Raw genomic sequence first — 16,446 nt, 5'->3', positions numbered from 1 at the left:
CCGTACTTCCGTTCACTGTACGACAGGGCGCTGAGATATCGACCGTCGCCTTGCTTAAAGAAACATCCCGGATGTCGCCAGTTTTAACTGACACTACAATTCTTTGAAAACTAATGTAGTAGTACATGCCCATGCGAGCTAAGTTACTGCTTTCTCTTCGGTATATGAACTAAAACGTACAACGATTGTGCAGAAATAGTGTCACAATATTAAGGAACTATTTGTCGCGGCGTTTTAATGTGCGACTGTTTTCTGAGTTAACTATCTCTTTACTCTGTGATAAATTTCATCAAGATCTATCAGCTCAGTAGCAGTGGAAGAACAGTTAACGTTACTACAGATGTGTCCGCCGGATACGTTATGCACGAGGTCTGTGACAAAAGGAAAAAGACCAGTTTTGTAAGTCTGTGATGATCTCAATACGTTCAGTCAGTGGTGGTCGCCGTCTGAGTAGTGCCGAATAGCGCACACCCTTCAGCATTCGTTCCTTCCGCTGGTCAAAACATTTCTGCGTGTCGGTTTCCCTAACAATGCTAAGGTATTCTTGAATTACGGTGGAATACAAGATAAAGTCTGCAGTAACATGCTCGACCGTCCCCAATGAATTGAGAAATTTTGGTGTTATATATAAAGTTAACGTCACAAGACGATTTACTGCAAATGTAATCTAGCAATAGGAGTAGCTAGTATGCATGTTCAGTTGTGCTGGCTTCATTTTTCTCGTTTGTGGAAAGAGAAAGAATGTTTGATGTTGCAAGCTATACTTTAAATTATAGTTCACGATCCAAGATGTTGAGGTAAGTTGTTGATAATAGCATGATAATCAGTCCTCTGCATCTCGTAAGTAACTGGTCGTCTGAACATATTTCCATTTTAATAATTGGATGCTGTTAGGTATAATTTTTCTGTGTGATATATAGTTTTAGAGAAACTAGCCGCTAATTGAATATTATCATGGCTTATAACTATGTTGTCTTCTAAACAGGATTCTCACAAATTAATATTAAATTTTGGAGAAACTAGTATGCGTTTAGCATTTCCAGCAACTAACAGCACTATTTCTATGTACTGTTTCTTCACATAGTGATTTTACTTACAGCTATGACAAAGAGTACAGGCCATTGGGAAATGTAGCACAACATTTGAAAAGTGGAAGTGGGGAATGTTCTAAATTCTAATCTTAAATTTGTCAGGAGATGCAAAAAAACAACGTCTCTCTTCTTGAACATATCTTATTTGCATCCAAAAAATTGAGGAGGTATTCTAATACCACAGAATTATGCTGCCCACCTCATCACTGCAAAAAAAAAAAAAAAAATTAGAAAATAAATATTTTTTTAAGAACGTTCTGAGCGAAATACCAGGAAACTAACTTGTTCCGAGCGCCAATTAGGAAGTTTTTGTACTAAGTATCATTAATACAGAGGCACCATCTTATTTATGATAAAGTACAGTAATACAGCAGTAATATTTTAATTAATAGAATTGTAGTCAACGAAAACCATTTATATCTTTACTTTTTTTTTACAAGAGAGTGACAAAATTAAATTCATGAGAAAATTTCACAGTATTATCTTCTGTTGCTTATAGATCTCCATTCTTAACAGATATTGCGAAGTTTGCTACAAAACTTCAGTGTATTGTTGGGAAAGACGTGGCAACATCGTAAACAAGTCTGTTTTGCAATTGATAAACATGGCTGGTGTCTCAGATGAAGTACGACATTGCACAAATCTCCTATGGTGTCTCCTCTTTTGAATGCATCAACATTTCTCCACACCTTTGTTTCAGAGTAAGAATTTTTAATAACAGTTTGAGATGGATGAGTATGATATACTTTGATCATATACACTCCTGGAAATTGAAATAAGAACACCGTGAATTCATTGTCCCAGGAAGGGGAAACTTTATTGACACATTCCTGGGGTCAGATACATCACATGATCACACTGACAGAACCACAGGCACATAAACACAGGCAACAGAGCATGCACAATGTCGGCACTAGTACAGTGTATATGAACCTTTCGCAGCAATGCAGGCTGCTATTCTCCCATGGAGACGATCGTAGAGATGCTGGATGTAGTCCTGTGGAACGGCTTGCCATGCCATTTCCACCTGGCGCCTCAGTTGGACCAGCGTTCGTGCTGGACGTGCAGACCACGTGAGACGACGCTTCATCCAGTCCCAAACATGCTCAATGGGGGACAGATCCGGAGATCTTGCTGGCCAGGGTAGTTGACTTACACCTTCTAGAGCACGTTGGGTGGCACGGGATACATGCGGACGTGCATTGTCCTGTTGGAACAGCAAGTTCCCTTGCCGGTCTAGGAATGGTAGAACGATGGGTTCGATGACGGTTTGGATGTACCGTGCACTATTCAGTGTCCCCTCGACGATCACCAGTGGTGTACGGCCAGTGTAGGAGATCGCTCCCCACACCATGATGCCGGGTGTTGGCCCTGTGTGCCTCGGTCGTATGCAGTCCTGATTGTGGCGCTCACCTGCACGGCGCCAAACACGCATACGACCATCATTGGCACCAAGGCAGAAGCGACTCTCATCGCTGAAGACGACACGTCTCCATTCGTCCCTCCATTCACGCCTGTCGCGACACCACTGGAGGCGGGCTGCACGATGTTGGGGCGTGAGCGGAAAACGGCCTAACGGTGTGCGGGACCGTAGCCCAGCTTCATGGAGACGGTTGCGAATGGTCCTCGCCGATACCCCAGGAGCAACAGTGTCCCTAATTTGCTGGGAAGTGGCGGTGCGGTCCCCTACGGCACTGCGTAGGATCCTACGGTCTTGGCGTGCATCCGTGCGTCGCTGCGGTCCGGTCCCAGGTCGACGGGCACGTGCACCTTCCGCCGACCACTGGCGACAACATCGATGTACTGTGGAGACCTCACGCCCCACGTGTTGAGCAATTCGGCGGTACGTCCACCCGGCCTCCTGCATGCCCACTATACGCCCTCGCTCAAAGTCCGTCAACTGCACATACGGTTCACGTCCACGCTGTCGCGGCATGCTACCAGTGTTAAAGACTGCGATGGAGCTCCGTATGCCACGGCAAACTGGCTGACACTGACGGCGGCGGTGCACAAATACTGCGCAGCTAGCGCCATTCGACGGCCAACACCGCGGTTCCTGGTGTGTCCGCTGTGCCGTGCGTGTGATCATTGCTTGTACAGCCCTCTCGCAGTGTCCGGAGCAAGTATGGTGGGTCTGACACACCGGTGTCTGTGTTCTTTCTTCCATTTCCAGGAGTGTAGCATCTGGTGAGTTTACATGCCTGCATTGACAGCAGTTTTTCAGCAGCGCCTTTAAGAGCAAATAAGTCAGTTGTATGCATTGGAAGAACATGCAATGGGTTCAGAGCTATAGCTGACGGAACTCAGGAGGGAAACGCTGCAAGAATGCAGAAGAGGCAGCCGTTCTTGCAACTGCTGCCACAAATCTATTCGGCAGGTCTGGTGAAAGTGCAAATGTATTGTTCATATTGCGCGAACAGAAAAACGTAAATCTGTTTCAGTATGACTCCCAAAAAGTCTGATCTATGTAGAAATATGACTGATACTACATTTTGGATTTAGGTGAACCTTGTCAACAAGTGGGAAGAAAAGGATTGCTGTAAAACTGATTATTTCATCGCTTCTCAGTAGCAAAAACCACGTGGATCTTGTCGATTGCCAGTCTCTGCCAGATGGAAAGTTTGTTTCTTCTCGTATACCAAGACCACTTAACAGAATTTGTTGTATTCAAGCAGCCGACATCAAAATGGGTGGATGATGTAGCCTGTAACTTGCTTGATATTTTTCTCCTTTTTGGCGCTCCAAGTATTTGCAGTCTGATAACGGACGCGAATTTTGTAATGAAATTTCAAAATGTGTAACACAGCTGTGGCCAGAATCAAAATGACGAATGGCAAACCTAGACACAGCCAAAGTCAAGGAAGCGTACAACGAGCGAATTAAGACATTGAAAATATGCTCACTACTTGGTTCAAATGGTCAAATGGCTCTGAGCACTATGGGACTCAACATCTTAGGTCATAAGCCCCTAGAACTTAGAACTACTTAAACCTAACTAACCTAAGGACATCACACACACCCATGCCCGAGGCAGGATTCGAACCTGCGACCGTAGCAGTCCCGCGGTTCCGGACTGCAGCGCCAGAACCGCACAACCGCACGGCCACCGCGGCCGGCTGCTCACTACTTGGATGGCAGATAACCAAACTAACAAGTCGAGTGAGGGCCGAAGATTTGCGCAGCTCATGAGGAATCGTGCCTGCTATTAAAATAAGTCCATACGAAGCCATTTTCAGACGTCCCGCAAAAAATGGGAACGTCCTATTATTCTACAAAATGTATCACGTTCGATAAATTCTGAAGAAGACCTTGAAAAATTGGAAGATTCACAAGAGACTGTAATTATGGGATCAGAGTCAAATCTTACTCAAGAGAACATTCCGTTATCCCCTGATTCTACATAATCACCTACAGAAGTACAAGACTTTATCAATAGTGATCCTAAAGTGCCTTCTACGTCGTTGACTGAGGTAGGTAGGTTGGTTGGTTGGTTTAAAGCCGGGAGAAGAGACCAAACTACGAGGTCATCGGCCCCTTGTTCCTAATAAAACAATGCCACAAGTGTGAGAATAAAACGGACGAAACATATAACACAAAACGAAAACAAAGGAAAAGCCACAAGAACGAACGGAAGGCAACGAACACTAAAAGGAACAAAAAGAGGACAAGAAAACAAGAGAGACGCTAGAAACAGAAGAGAGTAAAACATGAAAAAAATTACAGTGGATGGCCAACCACGAGAATAAAAAGGGAAATCCAACCACTCTGCAACACATTAAAACCTCCACCCTAAAAGCACTAGGGTGGAGGACGCAGAGGGACAAAGGACATGCGCTACAACCTACATAGAAGTATAAAACCCACTCTCACAGATAAAACGTAAAACTAAAGCTGCTGCGGAGGCATTGTCGCCCAACACCGAAGGCAGGGTGTAGGTAACCATGCGTTAGCCACGTATGGCCAATGGGAGCCGGCAGAGGACAACTGATTCCCTACTAGAAGCGTGTATGGAAGACTTCCACACATTCATAGTTTCCTTAATGACATGCAGTTTGTTGTGCGTGCTGTTATGCCATTCCGTCTCCCAAAGCCGAAAAACCCTGCGGTGTAAGAGAGAACACAGGTCAGCTTCGGAGATGCCTATCTCCAGAAGCGGTTTCCGCGTCGCCTGTTTGGCCAACCTGTCGGCAAGTTCGTTGACGGGGATTCCGACGTATCCTGGGGTCCACACAAACACCACGGAGCGGCGGGACTGTTTCAGGGCATAGTTTGACTCCTGAATGGACGCTACCAGATGGTGGCGAGGGTAGCACTGGCCGATAGCTTGTAGGCTGCTCAATGAGTCAGTACACAAGAGAAATGACTCGCCAGGGCATGAGCGGATGTACTCAAGAGCACGAGATATGGCTGCCAGCTCTGCAGTGAAAACACTGTAGCCAACTGACAAGGAGTGCTGCTCAATATGTCCACCATGAACATATGCGAAGCCTACGTGACCATCAGCCATTGAGCCGTCGGTGTAAACAGCCTCAGAGCCCCAGAACACATCAAGAATCGAGAGGAAGTGACAGTGGAGAGCGGCGGGGTTAACCGAGTCCTTAGGACCACGCAAAAGGTCCAGACGAAGCTGCGGCCGAGGCGTACACCATGGAGGCGTACTTGAACGGACCGCAAGTAGAGGTGATAAAGGGAAGGACTCCAGTTCGGAGAGAAGGGACTGCACGCGAACCGGAATCGTTAGCCCCGATCTGGGCCGCCGATGCGGGAGATGGACTGCCGTGGGCGGGAAAAGACGACGGTAATTCGGATGCTCAGGTGAACTACGAATGTATGCTGCGTAACTGGCGAGCAGTTGCGCACGTCTGATCTGCAGTGGAGGGACACCAGCCTCTTCTAGTATGCTGGTCACATGACTCGTCCTAAAAGCTCCTGTCGCTAATCGAACCCCACAGTTGTACACAGGGTCGAGTAAATGCAATGCTGAAGGCCCTGCCGAACCATAAACCTCACTCCCATAGTCAATTCTGGATTGGACAAGGGCTCTGTAGAGCTGCGGCAGCGTAGAGCGATCTGCACTGCAATTGGTGTTGCTCAGGCAACGGAGGGCATTGAGGTGCTGCCAGCACTTCTGCTTAAGCTGACGAAGATGAGGAAGCCAAGTCAATCGAGCGTCCAAAACCAGTCCTAGGAATTCGTATGTCTCCACTACAGTGAGTGGATCGACATTAAGGTAAAGTGTGGGTTCCGGATGAAGAAGTGCATGTCACACGACTTTGCGGCTGAAAACGAAGCCGTGGGCTAGAGCCCATGACTGCGCCTTGTGGATGGCTCCATGGAGGCGCCACTCAGCAACAACAGTACTGGAGCAGCACTACTATATGCAGAAGTCGTCTGCATACAGAGAAGGTGAGACAGAGGGCCCGACAGCTACTGCTAGACCGATAATGGCCACTAAAAATAGACACACACTCAATACAGAGCGCTGCGGGACTCCATTCTCCTGGATATGGATGGAAATATGGGAGTCATCAGCTTGGACACGGAAAGTATGGAGCGACAGGAAGTTTTGGATAAAAATTGGGAGTGGTCCACGGAGACCCCACTCGTACAATGTGGCAAGGATATGACGTCGCCAAGTCGTGTCGTATGCTTTACGCAAGTAAAAAAAAGACAATCAGGTGTTGCCGTCTGTGAAAGGCTGTTCGGATGGCAGACTCGATGGACACAAGATTATCATTGGTAGAGCGATCCAGGCGGAAGCCGCCCTGTCATGGAGCGAGAAAGTCACATGACTCCAGGACCCAACCAAACCACCGACATACCATACATCTACATCTACATTTATACTCCGCAAGCCACCCAACGGTGTGTGGCGGAGGGCACTTTACGTGCCACTGTCATTACCTCCCTTTCCTGTTCCAGTCGCGTATGGTTCGCGGGAAGAACGACTGTCTGAAAGCCTCCGTGCGCGCTCTAATCTCTCTAATTTTACATTCGTGATCTCCTCGGGAGGTATAAGTAGGGGGAAGCAATATATTCGATACCTCATCCAGAAACGCACCCTCTCGAAACCTGGCGAGCAAGCTACACCGCGATGCAGAGCGCCTCTCTTGCAGAGTCTGCCACTTAAGTTTATTAAACATCTCCGTAACACTATCACGGTTACCAAATAACCCTGTGACGAAACGCGCCGCTCTTCTTTGGATCTTCTCTATCTCCTCCGTCAGACAGATCTGGTACGGATCCCACACTGATGAGCAATACTCAAGTATAGGTCGAACGAGTGTTTTGTAAGCCACCTCCTTTGTTGATGGACTACATTTTCTAAGCACTCTCCCAATGAATCTCAACCTGGTACACGCCTTACCAACAATTTTATATGATCATTCCACTTCAAATCGTTCCGCACGCATACTCCCAGATATTTTACAGAAGTAACTGCTACCAGTGTTTGTTCCGCAATCATATAATCATACAATAAAGGATCCTTCTTTCTATGTATTCGCAATACATTACATTTGTCTATGTTAAGGGTCAGTTGCCACTCCCTGCACCAAGTGCCTATCAGCTGCAGATCTTCCTGCATTTCGCTACAATTTTATAATGCTGCAACTTCTCTGTATACTACAGCATCATCCGCGAAAAGCCGCATGGAACTTCCGACACTATCTACTAGGTCATTTATATATATTGTGAAAAGCAATGGTCCCATAACACTCCCCTGTGGCACGCCAGAGGTTACTTTAACGTCTGTAGACGTCTCTCCATTGATAACAACATGCTGTGTTCTGTTTGATAAAAACTCTTCAATCCAGCCACACAGCTGGTCTGATATTCCGTAGGCTCTTACTTTGTTTACCAGGCGACAGTGCGGAACTGTATCGAACGCCTTCCGGAAGTCAAGAAAAATAGCATCTACCTGGGAGCCTGTATCTAATATTTTCTGGGTCTCATGAACAAATAAAGCGAGTTGGGTCTCTCACGATCGCTGTTTCCGGAATCCATGTTGATTCCTACATAGTAGATTCTGGGTTTCCAAAAACGACATGATACTCGAGCAAAAAACATGTTCTAAAATTCTACAACAGATCGACGTCAGAGATATAGGTCTATAGTTTTGCGCATCTGCTCGACGACCCTTCTTGAAGACTGGGACTATCTGTGCTCTTTTCCAATCAATTGGAACCCTCCGTTCCTCTAGAGACTTGCGGTACACGGCTGTTAGAAGGGGGGCCAAGTTCTTTCGCGTACTCTGTGTAGAATCGAATTGGTATCCCGTCAGGTCCAGTGGACTTTCCTCTATTGAGTGATTCCAGTTGCTTTTCTATTCCTTGGACACTTATTTCGATGTCAGCCATTTTTTCGTTTGTGCGAGGATTTAGAGAAGGAACTGCAGTGCGGTCTTCCTCTGTGAAACAGCTTTGGAAAAAGGTGTTTAGTATTTCAGCTTTACGCGTGTCATCCTCTGTTTCAATGCCATCATCATCCCGTAGTGTCTGGATATGCTGTTTCGAGCCACTTACTGATTTAACGTAAGACCAGAACTTCCTAGGATTTTCTGTCAAGTCGGTACATAGAATTTTACTTTCGAATTCACTGAACGCTTCACGCATAGCCCTCCTTACGCTAACTTTGACATCGTTTAGCTTCTGTTTGTCTGAGAGGTTTTGGCTGCGTTTAAACTTGGAGTGGAGCTCTCTTTGCTTTCGCAGTAGTTTCCTAACTTTGTTGTTGTACCACGGTGGGTTTTTCCCGTTCCTCACAGTTTTACTCGGCACGTACCTGTCTAAAACGCATTTTACGATTGCCTTTAACTTTTTCCATAAACACTCAACATTGTCAGTGTCAGAACAGAAATTTTCGTTTTGATCTGTTAGGTAGTCTGAAATCTGCCTTCTATTACTCTTGCTAAACAGATAAACCTTCCTCCCTTTTTTTATATTCCTATTAACTTCCATATTCAGGGATGCTGCAACGGCCTTATGATCACTGATTCCCTGTTCTGTACATACAGAGTCGAAAAGTTCGGGTGTGTTTGTTATCAGTAAGTCCAAGATGTTATCTCCACGAGTCGGTTCTCTGTTTAATTGCTCGAGGTAATTTTCGGATAGTGCACCCAGTATAATGTCACTCGATGCTCTGTCCCTACCACCCGTCCTAAACATCTGAGTGTCCCAGTCTATATCTGGTAAATTGAAATCTCCACCTAAGACTATAACATGCTGAGAAAATTTATGTGAAATGTATTCCAAATTTTCTCTCAGTTGTTCTGCCACTAATGCTGCTGAGTCGGGAGGTCGGTAAAAGGAGCCAATTATTAACCTAGTTCGGTTGTTGAGTGTAACCTGCACCCATAATAATTCACAGGAACTATCCACTTCTACTTCACTACAGGATAAACTACTACTAACAGCGACGAACACTCCACCACCGGTTGCATGCAATCTATCCTTTCTAAACACCGTCTGTACCTTTGTAAAAATTTCGGCAGAATTTATCTCTGGCTTAAGCCAGCTTTCTGTGCCTATAACGATTTCAGCTTCGGTACTTTCTATCAGCGCTTGAAGTTCTGGTACTTTACCAACGCAGCTTCGACAGTTGACAATTACGATACCGATTGCTGCTTGGTCCCCGCATGTCCTGACTTTGCCCCGCACCCGTTGAGGCTGTTGCCCTTTCTGTACTTGCCCAAGGCCATCTAACCTAAAAAACCGCCCAGCCCACGCCACACAACCCCTGCTACCCGTGTAACCGCTTGTTGCGTGTAGTGGACTCCTGACCTATCCAGCGGAACCCGAAACCCCACCACCCTATGGCGCAAGTCGAGGAATCTGCAGCCCACACGGTCGCATACGTTCCAGCAGGTTACAAATAACGTTGATGAGGCTGATGGGTCGATAGCTATCCACATCAAGCGTGCTTTTATCGGGTTTGAGCACCGGAATGATGGTGCTCTCCCGTCATTGCGATGGAAAGACGCCATCGCACCAGATCCGGTTGAAGATGACCAGAAGATCTTGTAGTCAGATGAGAGATGTTTAATCATCTGGCTGTGGATGCAATCAGGTCCAGGAGCTGTGTCGGGGCAATGTGCAAGGGCAATGAGGAGCTCCCACTCTGAACGGGGCGTTCGTAGGATTCACTGCAGCGTGCAGTGAATGAGAGGACGTTCCCTTTCAGCCGCCGTTTGAGTGTGTGAAAGGCTGGGACGTGATTCTCCGACGCAGAGACTCGAGCAAAGCGCCCAGCCATCGCGTTTGCGGCGGTACATAACTCAGCATTTATGGCAACACCTGAGACAGCTGTCGGGGCCTTGTACCCGAAAAGAATATGATGTGTGGCACCCAATGGTGGAGATGTATCTCTCCCAACACTACTCCTGTTGTTTGATAAGGTAGCAAACACGGGCACGGAGCCGTTTGAAAGCTATGAGGTGCTCCAGGGAAGGAAGCCGCTTATGCCGCTGTAGAGCTCGCCGACAACCCTTAATTGCTTCAGCGACTTCCGGCGACCACCAAGGGACTGCCTTACGCCTCGGGCAGCCTAAAGAGCGGGGGATCGCATTTTCTGCCTCATAAACAATTGTACTAGTCACCTGCTCAACCATCACATCGATGTTATCGTGTGGAGGAGATTCAGCGGTGACAGCAGAGGTGAAAGTTCCCCAGTCCGCTTTGTTCAAAGCCCATCTGGGCGGGCGTTCGTGTGCCTGACGCTGGGCCAGTGACAGGAAGATGAGGACGTGGTCACTACCACACAGGTCGTCATGTGCTCTCCAGTGGATAAATGGGAGAAGTCCTGGGCTGCAAATTGATAAATCAATGGCCAAGTAACTACCATGAGCCACACTGAAATGTGTGAATTGCGACAGAAATTTTGACGTCTCTGCCTCAGCCAGTAAGCATGGTACCACCTCACAAGGGGTTATGGGCATTATAATCTCCCAGAAATAGGAAAGGTTTAGGGAGTTGATCAATCAGTGCAGCTAATACATTCAGGGGCACTGCACCATCTGGAGGAAGAGAGACATTGCAGACAGTTATTTCCTGCGTCGTCCATATTCTGACAGCCACAGCTCCAAGAAGAGTTTGAAGAGGCACATGTTCACAACAGACCGAGTTTAGGACATAAACGCAAACTCCACCTAACACTCGATTATAGTCGCTACGGTTACTGTAATATCCCTTATAGCCGCGGAGGGCAGGGGTCCTCATTGCTGGGAACCAGGTTTCATGGAGGGCAATTCAGATAGCAGGTGTGAATCTTAACAGTTGCTGTAGCTCAGCCAGGCGGTGGAAAAAACCGCCGCAATTCCACTGGAGGATGACATCGTGAGACTGGGAAGGCATTGAACATTCAGTGAGGCACTTTACGCAACAACAGAGAGGGAAATGCCCCCACCATCAAGGGGAGCGGGTGTAGTCTTCCAGCTCTGAGAGGTGACTTGGGTTGGCGGAGCTGATGGTGCCAGAACGGTTGTAGTGACGGCGTAAGACGATGTCATACACGCAGGATGCAGGCATTCAAATTTTCTCTTAGCCTCAGTGGAGGTCAGTCGGTCCAGGGTCTTGTAATCCATGATTTTCCTTTCTTTCTGGAGAATCCTGGAGTCTGGCGAGCAAGGCGAATGGTGCTCTCCGCAGTTGACACAGATGGGAGGCGGGGCACATGGACTATTGGGATGTTATGGGCGTCGTCAATCTCGGCATGTGACGCTGGAAGTACAGCGGGAAGACATATGGCCAAACTTCCAGCACTTAAAGCACCGCATCGGGGGAGGGATATAGGTCTTTACATCACACCGGTAGACCATTACCTTGACCTTCTCGGGCCATGTATCACCCTCAAAGGCCAAGATGAAGGCACCGGTGGCAAACTGATTATCCTTCGGACCCCGGTGGACACGCCAGACGAAATGTACACCTCACCGCTCTAAATTGGCGTGCTGTTCATCATCGGACTGCAAAAGGTCTCTGTGAAATATGATACCCTTGACCATATTTAAGCTCTTATGGGGCATGGTGGTTACAGAAACATCCCCCAGCTTGTCACAAGTGAGTAACTCCTGTGACTGGGCAGAGGACGCTCTTTTATTTTGGACAAGCCCTCCACCATCCCGAACTTGTCCTATAAATGCTCAACAAAAAAACTGAAGCTACATTGTCATGAAAGATTCCCCGTCAGCTCTCGAACATACAAGGTACTGACGTTCCTCCCATGGTGTGGCCAGGGAGGGGAACGATTTGGGTATGTACTTCTGTGCGTTGAATTGAGCTCATGATCGCTTAGAGACTGCTGGTGTTTCACCACCAGCCAGAGATGATGGAGTACGCTTCATCGCGTGTCATCCGCCCTGATGCCACCCACTCTAACCAGGGGCCCTCCCCACAGGTGCCACCCAGCCGCAGCAAAGGCCACCTGGCAGGATGGCCATTGCCGGAAGTCCCAATGCCCCAAGAGGTACAACGAACAGGGTACATGGCGGCAGCCCCACCACAATGGTCTGTCTTATGTGCTGGATATCAGGTGCAAAGAAGTCCATGGTCATCGTCGACGTAGAAATCGACACTGCATAGTGCATGGTGGAAAACGCACCCAGGAAGGTGTCCTCGCCCAAGAGATGGAGAATGAGCAGGACTGCAATGCGACGACGAGAAAGAGAAAGTGGGCTAAAGATCTCAATGCACGATGGACACGATGCACCTTGTAAGGCACCCTTCCCCAATTGGCTCACTCTTCGGGAAAATTTTGAAGAATGTAGATCAAACCCTACAGGGGACCATCACATGAAGGCCAAAACGTGTGAAACTCCTTTTAGTCGCCTTATACGACAGGCAGGAATACCTCGGGCCTATTCTAACCCCCCGACCCACAGGGGGTCTTTGACTGAGGATACAGTTTTAAAGAAAATTTAGTTACCCTGCACCTCCAAGGAATTGCCTCCCCATGTTGAAGTCATCACTGAGTTGCCCTCGACTTCATCAGAATCGCCATCAGAATTTCGTACATGTCGTGAAAAGAGGACTATACAAGAAATGATCTGTATTGTTTTGCTCAAAAGCAGCATCAGGTGCTCACAAATGTAAGTCGTGTGATCTGTTTTCTCACGTAATTCGTGGTAAAATAAATCATAAAGAGGAAGGGTAAGTTACGCACGTACTGTGCAACATCTGTAAAAAGAATATGGATAAGAAAATATAGCGTGATGAAGCTAAGAAATGCTTAGAAAAACAAGCAAAGAAAATGTTAACAGTTTCTAATTCAAAGTACCAAATGATCGATGAAGGTGTAACTGTGAGAACTGAAGTGCCCGAAGAAAACAGAGGAAAAATTGATGCTCACACGATTTTAACTGTGGTATTTAGTAAAACAGATTGTGGCTTTTATAGACTCGTTATTAAGACGAGTATTTTAGGATGAGACTACACCCAAAAAATTAATTTTTCCTCTACTTTGCCGATTTCAACAGAATTTTAAAATCACGTGTACCAAGTAAAAATTTAGCAATACCGAAGTTTTGAAGAGCGGAACTTCAGTGGTTTTTGAGTCTTGAATTTTTAATATCGTTTCTAACGCATTTATGAAAATGTTTAGTACTGAGACCTCAATTTTCACAGTCCACATTTTTTAAGTACATTCACAAGATTCTGTACAACAGTTCTATGCATTATTTTAATGAGAAATAGCTTTGAACATAGCTGTCTTTCAGGACTGAAAACGCGTTTTGAACATGGCTGTCTTTCAGCAACCGTACACAAGTTTTAATGGAGAAATAACGCAGCCAGCGGTTGCAAATAATTGTTTAATGCATTTAAATAGGTTTCGATACTTCTAAGCATGTCTTCATCAGAATGAAACTCTGAAAGCTCTGTAAGATAATACATAGAAAAATAAGTTTGACATAGTCATTAGCCAAGATAATGTCGTAACAGAGAAAGGTTACTTACGTAAAGTTACATTGCGAGAAGGCAGCACTCAAAATGTAGAGCAGACACGCTGAAGTCAAAGCTTAAGAATTAGAAACCTTCCAGCTTTTGCTAAGTACGCCTTGCAAGGAACATCATCAGGCTGAGCGGCCCAGTAGCTTACGTACTGCTACGAAAACAAGACGCAAATTGCACCACCTATCGGGCGCGGACAGTGACATATGCCCATATTAGACATTATAACAGAAATAATCGAATTAAACAACAGTTAATTATAAAAGTAAAATTCAAAGGATGAGAGTTTAATGTGTTTTTGAAAATACAAAGCAGTCAAGCAAATGAAGCAGACACAGTTCAGGAATTTATAAAATCACTTGTGATACGTGTCCTATTTATTATAAAGTACAAAGAAACATCTTTCAACGTCAAGTGTAAGGAACATTATTGGTAAAAAGAAGCACCAATGTACATAATTCCACTTTTGCTGGTCATCTGTTAATTTCCGGCCACAAACCGAAAAGTGCTGAAGAAATTTCCATTTCATAAAGGGAAAAGGAAGGTCACAGGTTCAACGAACTTGGAGATGGAGATTTTCAAGCATATTTGTAAAAACTATGGCCTCATCCATAACGAACAATTACAATTACGTAACTATTTTTTCAGTGGCTTTAATCCACTACTAGTGGATTTTTGATTATCTTTTACTTTGTTTTCCTGCCTCTAGTTCCGAAACATTTTTTATTCAAATCTCATATAGATGTGCACTACTAAATTTTCCCTCATGCAGATGTGTTTGAACTGTGCAGCTGTTTATGTAAATATTCTACAATACTCTGTTCAAATGGCTCTGAGCACTATGGGACTCAACATCTGAGGTCATCAGTCCCCTAGAACTTAGAACTACGTAAACCTAACTAACCTAAGGACATCACACACATCCATGCCCGAAGCAGGATTCGAACCTGCGAGCGTAGCGGTCGCGCGGTTCCAGACTGTAGCGCCTAGAACCGAACGGCCACTCCGGCCGGAACAATACTCTGTACATTACGTAATGGGCATTTCAGTAAAGCGTAATAGATGACGCTTTGTTGTACTTAATTTACTTGACTATTTTGTATGTTCAGGAACACATTAAGCTCTCATCCTCTGAATTTTGTTTCTCATAACTAATTACTGTTTAATTCGATTATTTCTATGACAATTTCTCACATGGGCATATGTCACTGTTCACTCCCGATAGCCGGCGCACCTTGCGTTTTTGTTTTCGTAGCAGTAGTGTAAGCCACTAGGCCACTCAGTCTGATGATGATCCTTGCAAGCTGGAACGTTTTTTTAATTCTTAAGTTTTGACTTAAGTATGTCTGCTCTAAATTTCGAGTGCTGTCTTCTAGAAATGTAACTTTAGGTAAGTTACCACTCTCTGTTCTGAAGTTTTTCATCTTGGTCAATGATCCTGACAAACTTTTTTCTACGTATTATTTTACAGAACTTTTAAATACTCATTCTGATGAAGACATGCTTAGAGGGGTCGAAACCTGGGTAAATGTATTAAACAATTATTTGCAGCCTTTTGACTATGTTATTTCTCCACTGAAATTTATTACAAATGTTATTAATTTCCTTGCAGTATTTTCCTCAAACTTGAAACTTAAATATCTTTAATTTTCGGTACATAAATGTGACGATAAAACAGACAAACTACATTTTCGATAATGTTATTGCACACAAGTATCTAAATACCTCAAGCCTACTTTCCGCAAAACTTTCATTGAGATAGATTAATATTTAAGACAAAAGACACTGAAGTTAGAAAAGCAAACTTAAGAGCAAATCGATTTTAAAATTTTATTAAAAATTAATGTTAGTACAAAACACATACCCATTAACATTCACCAGCACCGTAAGTGTTGCTTTCCTGTTCCTGTAACGTTTCTTCCCGTTGTTATTTCCATACCAGTGTAGCCTTTTTCTTGATTTTTTTCTTTTCCAGCCAGCGTCTTGTGGATTGCTTGATCAGTCGTTGATCGCTATATTAGCAGATCATTATCTAGGAGTGTGATAAGGGACTGCTGGGACTTCTGCTTTCTTCAAACATTCCATACTGAACTGAGAAACAGCTTCTATAAGACGCAAAAGCATCCTTTTTGACTTCGGGCCACTTGGACCAAATGACGCTGTGCAAACTCTCATTTGTATTTTGTGTGTCTTGCCATCCTCGTATCTTGCCAGTAGTGCAGCAGAGGCATGTCTCTGATAGGTACTACCTTGATCACTTCGACAGCTATTAGTGTACTACGGTCCATATTTCAAATATTTGTTAGTCGTACGAGTGATTCGAATATAGACAAATCGTTTTGGGATCTAAGAATAAACACTCCAAAGACGTGCAACAGCTATTAAAATTTTAGGAAAAAGTTTTAGGATGTAGT

This window comes from Schistocerca piceifrons, chromosome X (assembly GCF_021461385.2).
Source record: "Schistocerca piceifrons isolate TAMUIC-IGC-003096 chromosome X, iqSchPice1.1, whole genome shotgun sequence".
NCBI classification, from domain to species: Eukaryota; Metazoa; Arthropoda; class Insecta; order Orthoptera; family Acrididae; genus Schistocerca; species Schistocerca piceifrons.
This window is presented reverse-complemented; position numbering follows the sequence as displayed.